The 13,185-nt window shown below is 41.5% G+C and overlaps 1 protein-coding gene across 1 annotated transcript in view; it reads right to left on the reverse strand.

Moving 5' to 3' along the window:
• The window catches only part of mgat3b (beta-1,4-mannosyl-glycoprotein 4-beta-N-acetylglucosaminyltransferase b), a 141,234-nt gene extending 139,366 nt beyond the window's left edge, over positions 1-1,868 (reverse strand). Inside the window, exon 1 of the mRNA XM_028815117.2 lies at positions 1,261-1,868. The gene's annotated coding sequence lies outside the window, so the exon portion shown is untranslated. The remainder of the gene's footprint in view (positions 1-1,260) is intronic.
• Positions 1,869-13,185: the final 11,317 nt, after the last annotated feature.

Genomic DNA, 13,185 nt, shown 5'->3' on the forward strand with positions numbered 1-13,185 from the left:
ATAGATATATTGTAGTGTAGTGCAGTTGTTAAGATTTTAGACTTCAAAGGCGTCAGGTAATTAATAAGTAATAAATCGATAGAAAGGCACTATATGATTGAAACACAGATGAAAGACATTACATCATAGATTGGTAGGAAAGGCGTCATATGATAGATAGATAGATAGATAGATAGATAGATAGATAGATAGATAGATAGATAGATAGATAGATAGATAGATAGATAGATAGATAGATAGATAGATAGATAGATAGATATGCCAGGCTGTTACCAAACTCCGAAGACATCCCGCCGGTAGTCTCACTTCCCCGCTGCCGCCGGCTCGCTTTGCCCCACGTGACGTTTCCCACTAATTAAAACCGCTCGGTTAATTTCCCTTCCAGAATCTCGCACCACACGCCGCCGTGCTCGGTGACATTCCATGCGGCTCTCTCATAACCCCCCCCCCCCCCCCCCCCCCCCCCCCCTTCTTTCTCCTGTCCTCTCCCTCCTTTGCCCTCCGCGGCTGCGGCCGTGCGTGCCGAGATGTGTTTACTGTCTATCAGCAGAAATCCCGGATTTTCTCTAGGAGTCTTTCTGTGATCGTCCAGCAACCACAGCGGATGAGCAAAATCTCTGGAAACGATCCAGGGTCGCCGAACACACAGTACTGCAGGGTGGTCGGGAGCGCACACACACGCACACACACACACACACACACACACACATCCTTCAGCAACAACAACAACAACGGAGAGGCGCGGATCAGAGCGCCTCGTTAGAAGACCGGAGCTCCGCGCGATGCAGCAGCTCATTCAGTTCACAATCAAATTGCGAGCCGGGCAATGGCAATGACGGAAGAACCTGCAGACGTGCAGCTACAAGGACTGTTCCCTTCAGACTTCCATTTATGTGACCCCCGCCTCCCCCCAGTCCTGCTTTTAGCAGAGAGATGGGGAGAGCTAAACCGTGTCACTTGCACTTTCCCACGGATAATATCAGCAAGACAACAGCCGACGACGATATGGACACACAAGCAGACATCCCCCCAGATCATCCCCAAACAAATATTAATAAAAAAGCAGCCTCTCGTATTCATTACACCGGCAGGCCGAAAATAAATCAGCAGTGTGTGTTTTATCAAAAGCCCTGCATCACCAACCCACCCACCCCCCTCCCTCCCGAATTCGGAATCGGGCTGCCGTTAACGCAGCTCTCCCTGAGCCTGACGATCTTAATATACAGGCGAGCGCGGTGGTCGCAGTGGAACATGGCTTACCCATTTCCCGACTGGAGGCCTCAGATGCTCGAGCTGGAAAGCGGGGGTCCGTTGAAGAATGGGTCGCCCCGCCGTAGCCTCCCTCTCCCCGGCTGGATGCTGCGCCTTGTAGTCTCCGATGATTGCGACCACCTTCCCCTGCGGAACGGCACCGCGTTCAGTCGCCGCATTGCTGCGATCGGGCTGAGGGTGTGCGACTGTTTGCCTTCATATGCGTTCGCATTTAAAAGCCGCCGGTTCGGTGCGATCAGGGGAGTCAGAGCTGCTGCGCCTTCTCTCTCTCTCTCTCTCTCTCTCTCGATTTTCTGTCCTTTGCTCCGCTGTGAGCGGTGAGGGGGGGTAGGTGGGTGGGTGTGGGGGGGTATCTCTAGTTTCTATTCAGATGTTCGCCTCTGAGCATTTATTGAGCGCATCTTAAGCGGGGATCGCCGCTCCTCTTCTGTCCATTTTGTGCGCCGCTCCGCTCGGTTCGGCGGGGTGCACTTGCTCTTCACTGCAGTGACGCCTTCTGCTTTTTTTCTCGCACTGAAACGTCTAACCCCGCGGACAACCTCAGCTCCCCTTATTCGTGTTTGTATATCAAGCGGGATGGGTGGTGTTCGATTCCATCCGCTTTCTGCCTGGCGGTGTGTGTGTGTAAGAAGGGGGGTCTTGTTGAGTAGTGCGCAAAAGAGAGCGTGAGATGGATCAACTCTACGCAGACAAGAGCACCCCAGCAGAGTATTACAATGAGGCTTTGTACATCACCCCCCCCCAACCCCCCCAAAGACCACCCCACTCCTCCTCCTCCTCCTCCTCCTCCTCACTGCTACCCAACACAACAGCGAGAAAAATGTCACTCATTCAACAAAGAGCGCCATTGTGCGGCCAGGCAATAAACAGGCACACCGCAGGTCAAGTCGCGGAATTGGACGCTGCGTTATGAGACTCGATTGAGCGGACACAGCAAGGTGGGCTCCCTTTAGAAGGAGGGCGAGGGGCGGGTGTGTGTGTGTGTGTGTGTGTGTGTGTCTGTGAGCCCCGTCTGAATTGGCTTCTGACAAACTTGTATTAACATCGAACGGGAGTTCCGGACTTCATTTTAAACAAACGTGTCCATTTCTGAGCCTCTGACGTCTCCAGGAAAGTGTCCGACTCGACCTGCCCATGACTCGCGCTCTTTTCCATCCATATAGTGCCTTTCCATCAGTCTCTTCCTTCAATTTGAAATCTTTTATATAGCGCCTTTCATCTGGGCAACTATCTTACCTATTACTCCAGTGTTAATTAACGCACCGTTTTATATTTTACATTTTCTTTTATTCCTCCCTCTATATTTTTTCCTATGCATCTATGGCTCCTTTTACATCGGTCAGTTACTTTTCATTGAATGGATGTCCTTTAATATGCTGCCTTTCACCACATACAGCGCCTTTCTAACATACAGTAACTATGCTGCATTTTATTACGTCTGTTTTAGCCAATTACTAACTAACTAACAGATAGGAGAGGCACTATAGGATTAGTACAGATCGATTAATCCAATAAAATGCCTCTCATTATTTAAGACTCGGGATAGACAGATCTGCCTATCTATTATGTTGCCTTTTGTATCCTCATATTTCATATGGTTCTTTTCACAGATTAATCTCTAGGTTAAACCCTAATTCGTGAATTTCCCCTTGGGATTAATAAAGTATCTATCTATCTATCTATCTATCTATCTATCTATCTATCTATCTATCTATCTATCTATCTATCTATCTATCATTATATAGTGCCTTTCATATCTATCTATCTATCTATCTATCTATCTATCTATCTATCTATCTATCTATCTATCTATCTTTAGTGCCTTTCATATCTATCTTTCTATCTATCATTATATAGTGCCTTTCATATCTATCTATCATTATATAGTGCCTTTCATATCTATCTATCTATCTATCTATCTATCTATCTATCTATCTATCTATCATTATATAGTGCCTTTCATATCTATCTATCTATCTATCTATCTATCTATCTATCTATCTATCTATCTATCTATCTATCTATCTATCATTATATAGTGCCTTTCATATCTATCTATCTATCTATCTATCTATCTATCTATCTATCTATCTATCTATCTATAGTGCCTTTCATATCTATCTATCTTTCTATCTATCATTATATAGTGCCTTTCATATCTATCTATCATTATATAGTGCCTTTCATATCTATCTATCTATCTATCTATCTATCTATCTATCTATCTATCTATCATTATATAGTGCCTTTCATATCTATCTATCTATCTATCTATCTATCTATCTATCTATCTATCTATCTATCTATCTATCATTATATAGTGCCTTTCATATCTATCTATCTATCTATCTATCTATCTATCTATCTATCTATAGTGCCTTTCATATCTATCTATCTATCTTTCTATCTATCATTATATAGTGCCTTTCATATCTATCTATCATTATATAGTGCCTTTCATATCTATCTATCTATCTATCTATCTATCTATCTATCTATCTATCTATCTATCTATCTATCTATCTATCTATCTATTTATATATTGCCTTTCATATCTATCTATCTATCTATCTATCTATCTATCTATCTATCTATCTATCTATCTATCTATAGTGCCTTTCATATCTATCTATCTATCTTTCTATCTATCATTATATAGTGCCTTTCATATCTATCTATCATTATATAGTGCCTTTCATATCTATCTATCTATCTATCTATCTATCTATCTATCTATCTATCTATCTATCATTATATAGTGCCTTTCATATCTATCTATCTATCTATCTATCTATCTATCTATCTATCTATCTATCTATCTATCTATCTATCTATCTATCTATCTATAGTGCCTTTCATATCTATTTATCTATCTATCTATCATTATATAGTGCCTTTCATATCTATCTATCTATCTATCTATCTATCTATCTATCTATCTATCTATCTATCTATCTATCTATCTATCTATCTATCATTATATAGTGCCTTTCATATCTATCTATCTATCTATCTATCTATCTATCTATCTATCTATCTATCTATCTATCTATCTATCTATCTATCATTATATAGTGCCTTTCATATCTATCTATATATCTTTCTATCTATCATTATATAGTGCCTTTCATATCTATCTATATATCTTTCTATCTATCATTATATAGTGCCTTTCATATCTATCTATCTATCTATCTATCTATCTATCTATCTATCTATCTATCTATCTATCTATCTATCTATCTATCTATCTATCTATCTCATATAGCGCCTTTTTACCTAAAACTCAACACAGACATACAGACAGGAAAGGCACCATATGATTGTTAGACTGATCGGCCACTCTTATATAGTGCCTTTCACTGTTTAAGACTCAGGATAGATTGATCTGCCTATCTGTTACATTACCTTTTGTATCCTTCTATTTCCTATGGTGCTTTTCACATCTACCAGACAGATACATCCCATATAGCGCCTTTTTACCTAAAGCTCATGTAGACAGAGAGGAAATTATGAAATATATGATCTATATGATTAGTACTATATATAGATCTATATGATTAGCACATACTGTAGAGATCAATCTTGTATAGTGCCTTTCATTATTTAAGACTCAGGATAGATAGATCTGCCTATCTGTTATTTGCCTTTTGTATCTTCATATTTCCTATGGTGCTTTTCACAGATCATTCTCATACAGTGGTGTGAAAAACTATTTGCCCCCTTCCTGATTTCTTATTCTTTTGCATGTTTGTCACACAAAATGTTTCTGATCATCAAACACATTTAACCATTAGTCAAATATAACACAAGTAAACACAAAATGCAGTTTTTAAATGATGGTGTTTATTATTTAGGGAGAAAAAAAATCCAAACCTACATGGCCCTGTGTGAAAAAGTAATTGCCCCCTTGTTAAAAAATAACCTAACTGTGGTGTATCACACCTGAGTTCAATTTCCGTAGCCACCCCCAGGCCTGATTACTGCCACACCTGTTTCAATCAAGAAATCACTTAAATAAGAGCTGCCTGACACAGAGAAGTAGACCAAAAGCACCTCAAAAGCTAGACATCATGCCAAGATCCAAAGAAATTCAGGAACAAATGAGAACAGAAGTAATTGAGATCTATCAGTCTGGTAAAGGTTATAAAGCCATTTCTAAAGCTTTGGGACTCCAGCGAACCACAGTGAGAGCCATTATCCACAAATGGCAAAAACATGGAACAGTGGTGAACCTTACCAGGATTGGCCGGCCGACCAAAATTACCCCAAGAGCGCAGAGACGACTCATCCGAGAGGTCACAAAAGACCCCAGGACAACGTCTGAAGAACTGCAGGCCTCACTTGCCTCAATTAAGGTCAGTGTTCACGACTCCACCATAAGAAAGAGACTGGGCAAAAACAGCCTGCATGGCAGATTTCCAAGACGCAAACCACTGTTAAGCAAAAAGAACATTAGGGCTCGTCTCAATTTTGCTAAGAAACATCTCAATGATTGCCAAGACTTTTGGGAAAATACCTTGTGGACTGATGAGTCAAAAGTTGAACTTTTTGGAAGGCAAATGTCCCGTTACATCTGGCGTAAAAGGAACACAGCATTTCAGAAAAAGAACATCATACCAACAGTAAAATATGGTGGTGGTAGTGTGATGGTCTGGGGTTGTTTTGCTGCTTCAGGACCTGGAAGGCTTGCTGTGATAGATGGAACCATGAATTCTACTGTCTACCAAAAAATCCTGAAGGAGAATGTCCGGCCATCTGTTCGTCAACTCAAGCTGAAACGATCTTGGGTGCTGCAACAGGACAATGACCCAAAACACACCAGCAAATCCACCTCTGAATGGCTGAAGAAAAACAAAATGAAGACTTTGGAGTGGCCTAGTCAAAGTCCTGACCTGAATCCAATTGAGATGCTATGGCATGACCTTAAAAAGGCTGTTCATGCTAGAAAACCCTCAAATAAAGCTGAATTACAACAATTTTGCAAAGATGAGTGGGCCAAAATTCCTCCAGAACGCTGTAATAGACTCATTGCAAGTTATCGCAAACGCTTGATTGCAGTTATTGCTGCTAAGGGTGGCCCAACCAGTTATTAGGTTTAGGGGGCAATTACTTTTTCACACAGGGCCATGTAGGTTTGGATTTTTTTTTCTCCCTAAATAATAAAAACCACCATTTACAAACTGCATTTTGTGTTTACTTGTGTTATATTTGACTAATGGTTAAATGTGTTTGATGATCAGAAACATTTTGTGTGACAAACATGCAAAAGAATAAGAAATCAGGAAGGGGGCAAATAGTTTTTCACACCACTGTATAACGCCTTTTTACCTAAGGCTCAAGACAGAATGACAGGAAACGCACTATAGGATTAGAACATATAGATCAATCATAAATAGTGCATTTCATTATTTAAGATTCAGGAGAGACAGATCTGCCTATCTATTATGCTACCTTTTGTATCCTTAAATTTCCCATGGTTCTTTTCACATCTACCAGACAGATCAGTCCCATATAGCGCCTTTTTACCTAAAGCTCAAGACAGACAAGACAGGCAGATAGAAATGAAAGGCACTATATGTTTGGATGATTAAAGGCAGTGTGGCCTAGTGGTTAAGGCTTTGGCTCAAACCCTAAAGATGTGGGTTCAAGTCCCATTGTGTGACTATGAGTAAGCCACTTCATCTGTCTGTGCTTCAAATTAAAAATAAATTAAGATGAACAATTGTATCTGTGAAGTGACGGCGTCAGCCCAGCACTATACAATTAAATCTACTTTTCTTGCACTGCCTTTTATTTCTAACAATATTTATATAAAAATGTCCAGGATATGTGTGATGGGGCGAGGACTCGAGTTAAAAGCAGTGTTGGGGTCACAGACAAGATCCCAGTTTGAGGAGGTCTGCACCTATGGGGGGGGGGGGGGTCCTATAAGTCCTTACCTATTTGATCTGGTTATGGAGGTTCTATTCAATAAGGGCGCGCACAAAAAGGCGAGCTTCAAAAGGGCAACCTCAATTGGGCGCAGTGAATAAAGGCAAACGCAACAAAATTATTACAGAAAATGTATTAGATAAAGGCAATGATTGAACGTATAAAAAGGCGAAAGCAAGAATATTAAAACATTCGCTCAATTGAGGTCGCCCTTTTGAAGCTCGCCTTTATTTACGCGCCCTTATTGAAGGATACCGGTTAGGGATGTGTGAGGTCATGGGATAGAAGATAGGCAGTGTCATCGGATTGGGGGGAAACAGTGCGGATCCGCCACAAGTCCGGTGGATGAAGCGACATGGCGTTTGGGTGATAACGCGTGTGACCAACTTTCTTGGTGTATCCAATGGCTACGGACAGAGCAACCAAAGTCAGATGCTGGAGGGTCGCATGCAGGGTCTGTAGTCTATGGTGAATTGACTTTTAGTACAGATTTGAATTTTGGGGACAAAAAAACAAAAAATCGCCCCCCCCCCACCTCCCCCATTAGCCCTTAAAACACAAAGGCGTAAGACGAAACTCTTAATTCACATATCTCACACACTGCTATACGGGCATCACGGCCGAGTGCATTCTCTGAAAGACGAACAAAAAAATAATGAACAATTTTTACTTTTAGAAAGACTTGAAGGCTCTGCCCCCTGCTGGCTTCGCTCGCCAACCCCATACCCAACTAGTCATTTCCCGGATCTGCCGTTTGCCACGAATCGTGTTGTGCTTTTGGATAAACACGAATATCAACTCTGTCTTTGATATCTCCCTATTATCGCGGACAATTCGTCACATGTTGGTTTATTATAAATGCGAGTGTGATCTTTCATAAAGAGATCCAAGAAAACGTCCTTGTCCGCGTTTTTCAGATAAATTTTCGTGTAAAGTGCGCTACTTTTGGACGTATAGATTTGTATCCATTATTGGCTGTAGAGTGTCTTTTCTTTTATTGATTTTATTAAAATCACACAACATTCCATACAAATAAATCAATTTTTACAAACATTAGATCGGAAACAAATCAACCCCCACCCATTGGCTGTAGAATTTCTAATACGTCCGATCGTTTAACTCTTTTGATTCTGTGTTGCATCACTTCTCCATGATTATAAATATAAACCTGACTGAATTGTAGTTTCTTTGAAATTAAACTTGTAGTAAGTACTCTGCCATATCACCTGTGTCCATATATGCGATCTCTTTTCGCTGTTTTGTTATTTTACCGAGTGATCATTTCCATTTGGTAGCGCTAATGCGATCTTTACTATTAGTTTTTTGAGACTTTTGAATTTTAGTACTTTCATAATCTAACCTGCTCTGCATGTGTATCGCACCAACGTTTTTGAATTCTTTATGGCGTTCTACTTTGTCTTTTATTTCCCACCCCGCTTGGACCTGAGATCGCAGGAACTGCATGTCTGACGATAGCATTGACACGAATGAGAAGTCACTGGGTCGTGGGCACGCCAGCCAATTCACGTCTATGCCGCTCGCCTTTGTGGATTTCACTGTCACCAAACAACAAATCTTTAATTTCTCGTGGATTTGCCTCTTCATTGGGAAGAAACACAACTTTCCCCTGATGGCAACACAAATTAGACGATGTACAAGTCTCCGACTTAAAGTTTAAAACCTAACAATATCTACATATCACCTATGTCCATATATTCAATCTCTTTTTGCTGTTCCGTTATTTCACCGAGTAATATTTTCCGTTTGTTAGCGCTAATGCGATCTTTACTATTAGTTTTTTGAGACTTTCGAATTTTAGTACTTTCATTGTCTCTAACCTGCTCTGCATGTGTATCGCGCCACAGTGTTTGAACCTCTTTATGACGTTCTACTTTGTCTTCTACTCTTTGTCTTTTATTTCCACCCCCACTTGGACCTGCTAGGTTTTCAAGTCATCTCTTGGCACAAAGTCTCCTCTTGTGGGACGTGAAATTAACTCTCTGAAAATGTCTCGCCCCAAGATTTTTTTCATATAATAGAGAATAATATAAATCAATAAAAGAAGATTAGCTTTAAAAAAATATAAAAAGCAATTGAAATGTTTAGTGTTAAACTGAATGTGATATAACTTTTAGTGCCATGCATCAGCCTATACACTCTTAAAAATAACGGTTCTAAAATGGCGCTTTAGTGGGTGTGCAGTTCTTCATAGAGCCATTACCGATCCTGTGCATGTCGTGTAAGGTCTCTGGGCTTGTAGCATGTCGATAAAGATGACATCTTCTTAATACATAATTCGCCTGCCTCCTCACTCACTCACTCAGTCGCCTTCTGCGCAGCTGCCCGATAAACCTTACGAGACCGACATCGCGGCAGGCCGCAAAAATTCAAAGAGAAAAGCGACTTCGATTAAAGCTGGAGGCCTAATTACGCATTCTGATTTAATTACGCATTCATTCAATACGCCTATATCAGGTTTGTGGTGCTTATACTTATTACTATTCCATATTGTACTGGAACATTCATCATTCAATATTATACTATAGGCCTGGAAACTTCATCAACTAACAGTACAAGTCTGTACAGTAACGAGTAAAGCGGACTACAATCATTACAAAACAACTTCTTCGTTACTTATCATTTGTTCTTCATACACTGCTGACACAAACTCGTGCCCGTTTCATCTTACGTTGTCGAAGCGGGCTCCTTGTCTAGTCTTCAATGAACAGACGGCTGCCTGCAACAGATCAAGAAAACGTGAACTTAGCCTGTGCTGTTAGTCCTTCGAAAATCTTAAATCCAGTTGTATTGCACAAATCTGTCACCAGGGGCCTCATGTATAAACGGTGCATACGCACAGAAATGTTGCGTACAAACGTTTCCACGCTCAAATCGCGATGTATAAAACCTAAACTTGGCGTAAAGCCACGCACATTTCCACGGTAACTCATTCCTTGGCGTACGCAATTTATCCGCCCGGTTTTGCAGACTGGCGGCACCCAGCGTCAAAGCAGTGCTACTGTTCCTGTGTGATCACCCTTTCATTCTTAAATCCACATTCCTGGCGTGGCTTTATAAATACACTGAAACTAACTACATATTGTTTATTAGTGTAATGCATCTGATTGTAATTAACCTGCAGCAATATAATGGTCCAGGGAATAGCCATAGTATTCCAAATACCATAACTGCTTTAGCGTTGTAACTCTCACTGCATCTTCTTCTTCTTTCAGCTGCTCCCATTAAGGGTTGCCACAGCAGATCATCTTTTTCCACATTACTCTCACTGCACCACTCGGAGTATTTATATCACTGTATCTGAGTGTGGAATCACAGCAGCAGCTGATTGGAAAGAGAATTATCGGTACACAGCATGAAGCAGACGCTGCCTGAGCCACAGCAAACGCTTTAGTCCCTGTACGGACCTCGCGTTTCAGAAACAGTTTCATCCCAAGAACTCTAAACACACTAAATCAGTCCATCAAGTGCTCCTTGTAGAAATGTTTACTTATAAGTACAATTACCCCACTGTAAACTTGCACTACAGTTATAATATTGCACAACCTGCGCCACTTTATAAAGCACGTATTTACATGTGATGACGCTATTCATTTCTAAGACGAAATGCAGCAAAACATGTTGATTATATTATACAGATAAAACTTTAACTTCATTTAAATAATCTGTATTGTAAATAATTAAACATGTGAGGACACGGTGCCGCAGCGCTAGCTAGTTCAGTAATTGTTCCTGCCTTGCGCTGTATTCTTGCTGGTGCTGACGCGACACTGGAAAGATAGACGGATAGAATAATTAAACACGTACTACGAAGATATTTCAATGTTCCTTAAAAGTTTTGAAGAATCGAAGTTCTAAGCTTACAGATGGCTTCACGTCTATTACATAGCTTATTGTGTGGCGATTGACTTTTTGGAGAAAGAAAAGTAAGGACAGGAATTGGAGGTTAGTAGGTTTGAAAGAGACAGTACTGCTGTGATAAATTATTTAATTGAAGGTCGCGCATGGCGCAGCAAGCCTCTTGCGTGAGACATGAACAAGCACTGCGCCACCGTGTTCCCATGTTTAATAACATGCTTTCATTCCTATCATCATGAAAAAGATATCACGTATACATCTCAGTATTTTAATTATTCAGAGAGCTGTAATATCAAGAATGTAATGGATTATGTGTCCTGTCGGAGAAAGAGAAAGCCCGTTTAAAAAGCAGGTAGTGATTCACACACAGAGCACAAAGAAGATCAAATACAGAACAAAGCATTTAACATGCCACTTTAGTTACAATAGGATTTGAGAAACTAGTAAATTAAACGATTTTAAGATGAACTTTATGATGTTCTACTTTAATGGCAAAATAAACTACATGATTAAAGTGGAAATTTCGAGATTAAAGTTGACATTTCGTGCTTTTTTCCCCACTGTGTGCCTATGTTTTTTGTTTGTACCCTAATACGCTTTCATATGACACTCAGACGGTGGGCTACGACTCGCCTCTTCACGCCGACTTTGATATGTGATTTCTTTTTTATTTCGGGCACCGTGCGACTTTGTGAATTTGATCTTTCGAGTTTTTCCGACACACTGTCACTCGATCAGCTTCCTTTTGTTGATTATACCACTGTTTAAACCAACAAATAGTACGTTTTTCCTTTGCCTCCACTTGGTATTCGCTGAAATTCTTATATTGTCCCCCGTGCTTTTCCCATTGTCTTTTCACAGAAGGCTATTTATATTGATTTGCATATTCAAAGAGGCGTAATTCTGGGAGGAGTTGGGGCGGGACAGAAGGCGCGTGCACGTGCGTTACTTTTCACGCTGATCGGGATTTATGTAGTGGAAGAACGTGAAAGTATGCGTGCGCACAGATTCCTGCATCTGGATTTTTCTGTGCGTACGCACAATCCCGCTTTTGTGCTTACGCCATGTTATAGTGTGAGTTCTACGCACGGCGTTATACATGAGGCCCCTGGTGATTTATGGACTGTTACGGACTGAAATAAAATGAAGTTTGGTTTTTGTTCTGGATCCTTAAGGCGGACGGTTCTCTTAAAAACCCCAAAGGTTCCCCTGTGCCATCAAGAACCACTTTGGCACCTTTACATTTAAGCGTGTTGGTGCTGCTTATAGTCCTGAGACTCTGTTGTGTAAAATATTCAGAATCTTTCTTGAATTTGTCTGCCCTCCTTTATTTTGATTTATTTATCTTATGAGCACATGCTGTAGTGAACGTTCTGTTCTGTTCCGTTCGTTCTTACGTGTTGCCACCCCACGCCAGTTTGATCACCACGACCTCTGCTTGGCTTTGCGCTCGCGTGTAGGACGAAGTTCTCTTTGCTCAGGTCTGCTGTTCTGCACCCTCTGGCGTATAAATCGAAAATGCCGTGGGATTTGTTGTTTTCTGTTTTAATCACAATGACACCGCGAAAATCCAATGGCCAACCCCCGGGCTACTGTGACACCACCGTGCTGAGAAGTGTGGGCTCTGCCTTGACAGGCGGCCATGCGGCTCGTCTTGATTTCGCCAACACGCAGGAGTGACGCTTGGCATCATGTTGTTCGACGTGCCCGCTGGACTCCGGGACGTGCACAGCCGCCTCACTGGATTTCACGTGGGGGTGACTCAGCCAAGTGACCGCGGACACCTCGGAGCGGGTCGGTGTGTGTATGTGTGTGTGTGGTGGGGGGGTTATGGACTTACGCACACTGCGGTCAAACTCACGTTCTTCCCATTCATCGCGGGACTACAGAAAACCTCCAGAAGGCACGGGAGGTTGATGCCCAACTCAAGGTATCTCAGTTAATAGTGGCACTAATCGGGGTGCCAAGGATCCTGTGGGAGGAAACATCTATTCGCCTGCGGGAGGTGCCACCTCCCCAGCTGTGGAAAGACGCTTGTGCCGGCGTCCTGTGTGCTGTCACTTGAACCGGCGCTGAGGCACTCAGGCTGTACGATTACATTAG

This window comes from Erpetoichthys calabaricus, chromosome 12 (assembly GCF_900747795.2).
Source record: "Erpetoichthys calabaricus chromosome 12, fErpCal1.3, whole genome shotgun sequence".
NCBI classification, from domain to species: domain Eukaryota; kingdom Metazoa; phylum Chordata; class Cladistia; order Polypteriformes; family Polypteridae; genus Erpetoichthys; species Erpetoichthys calabaricus.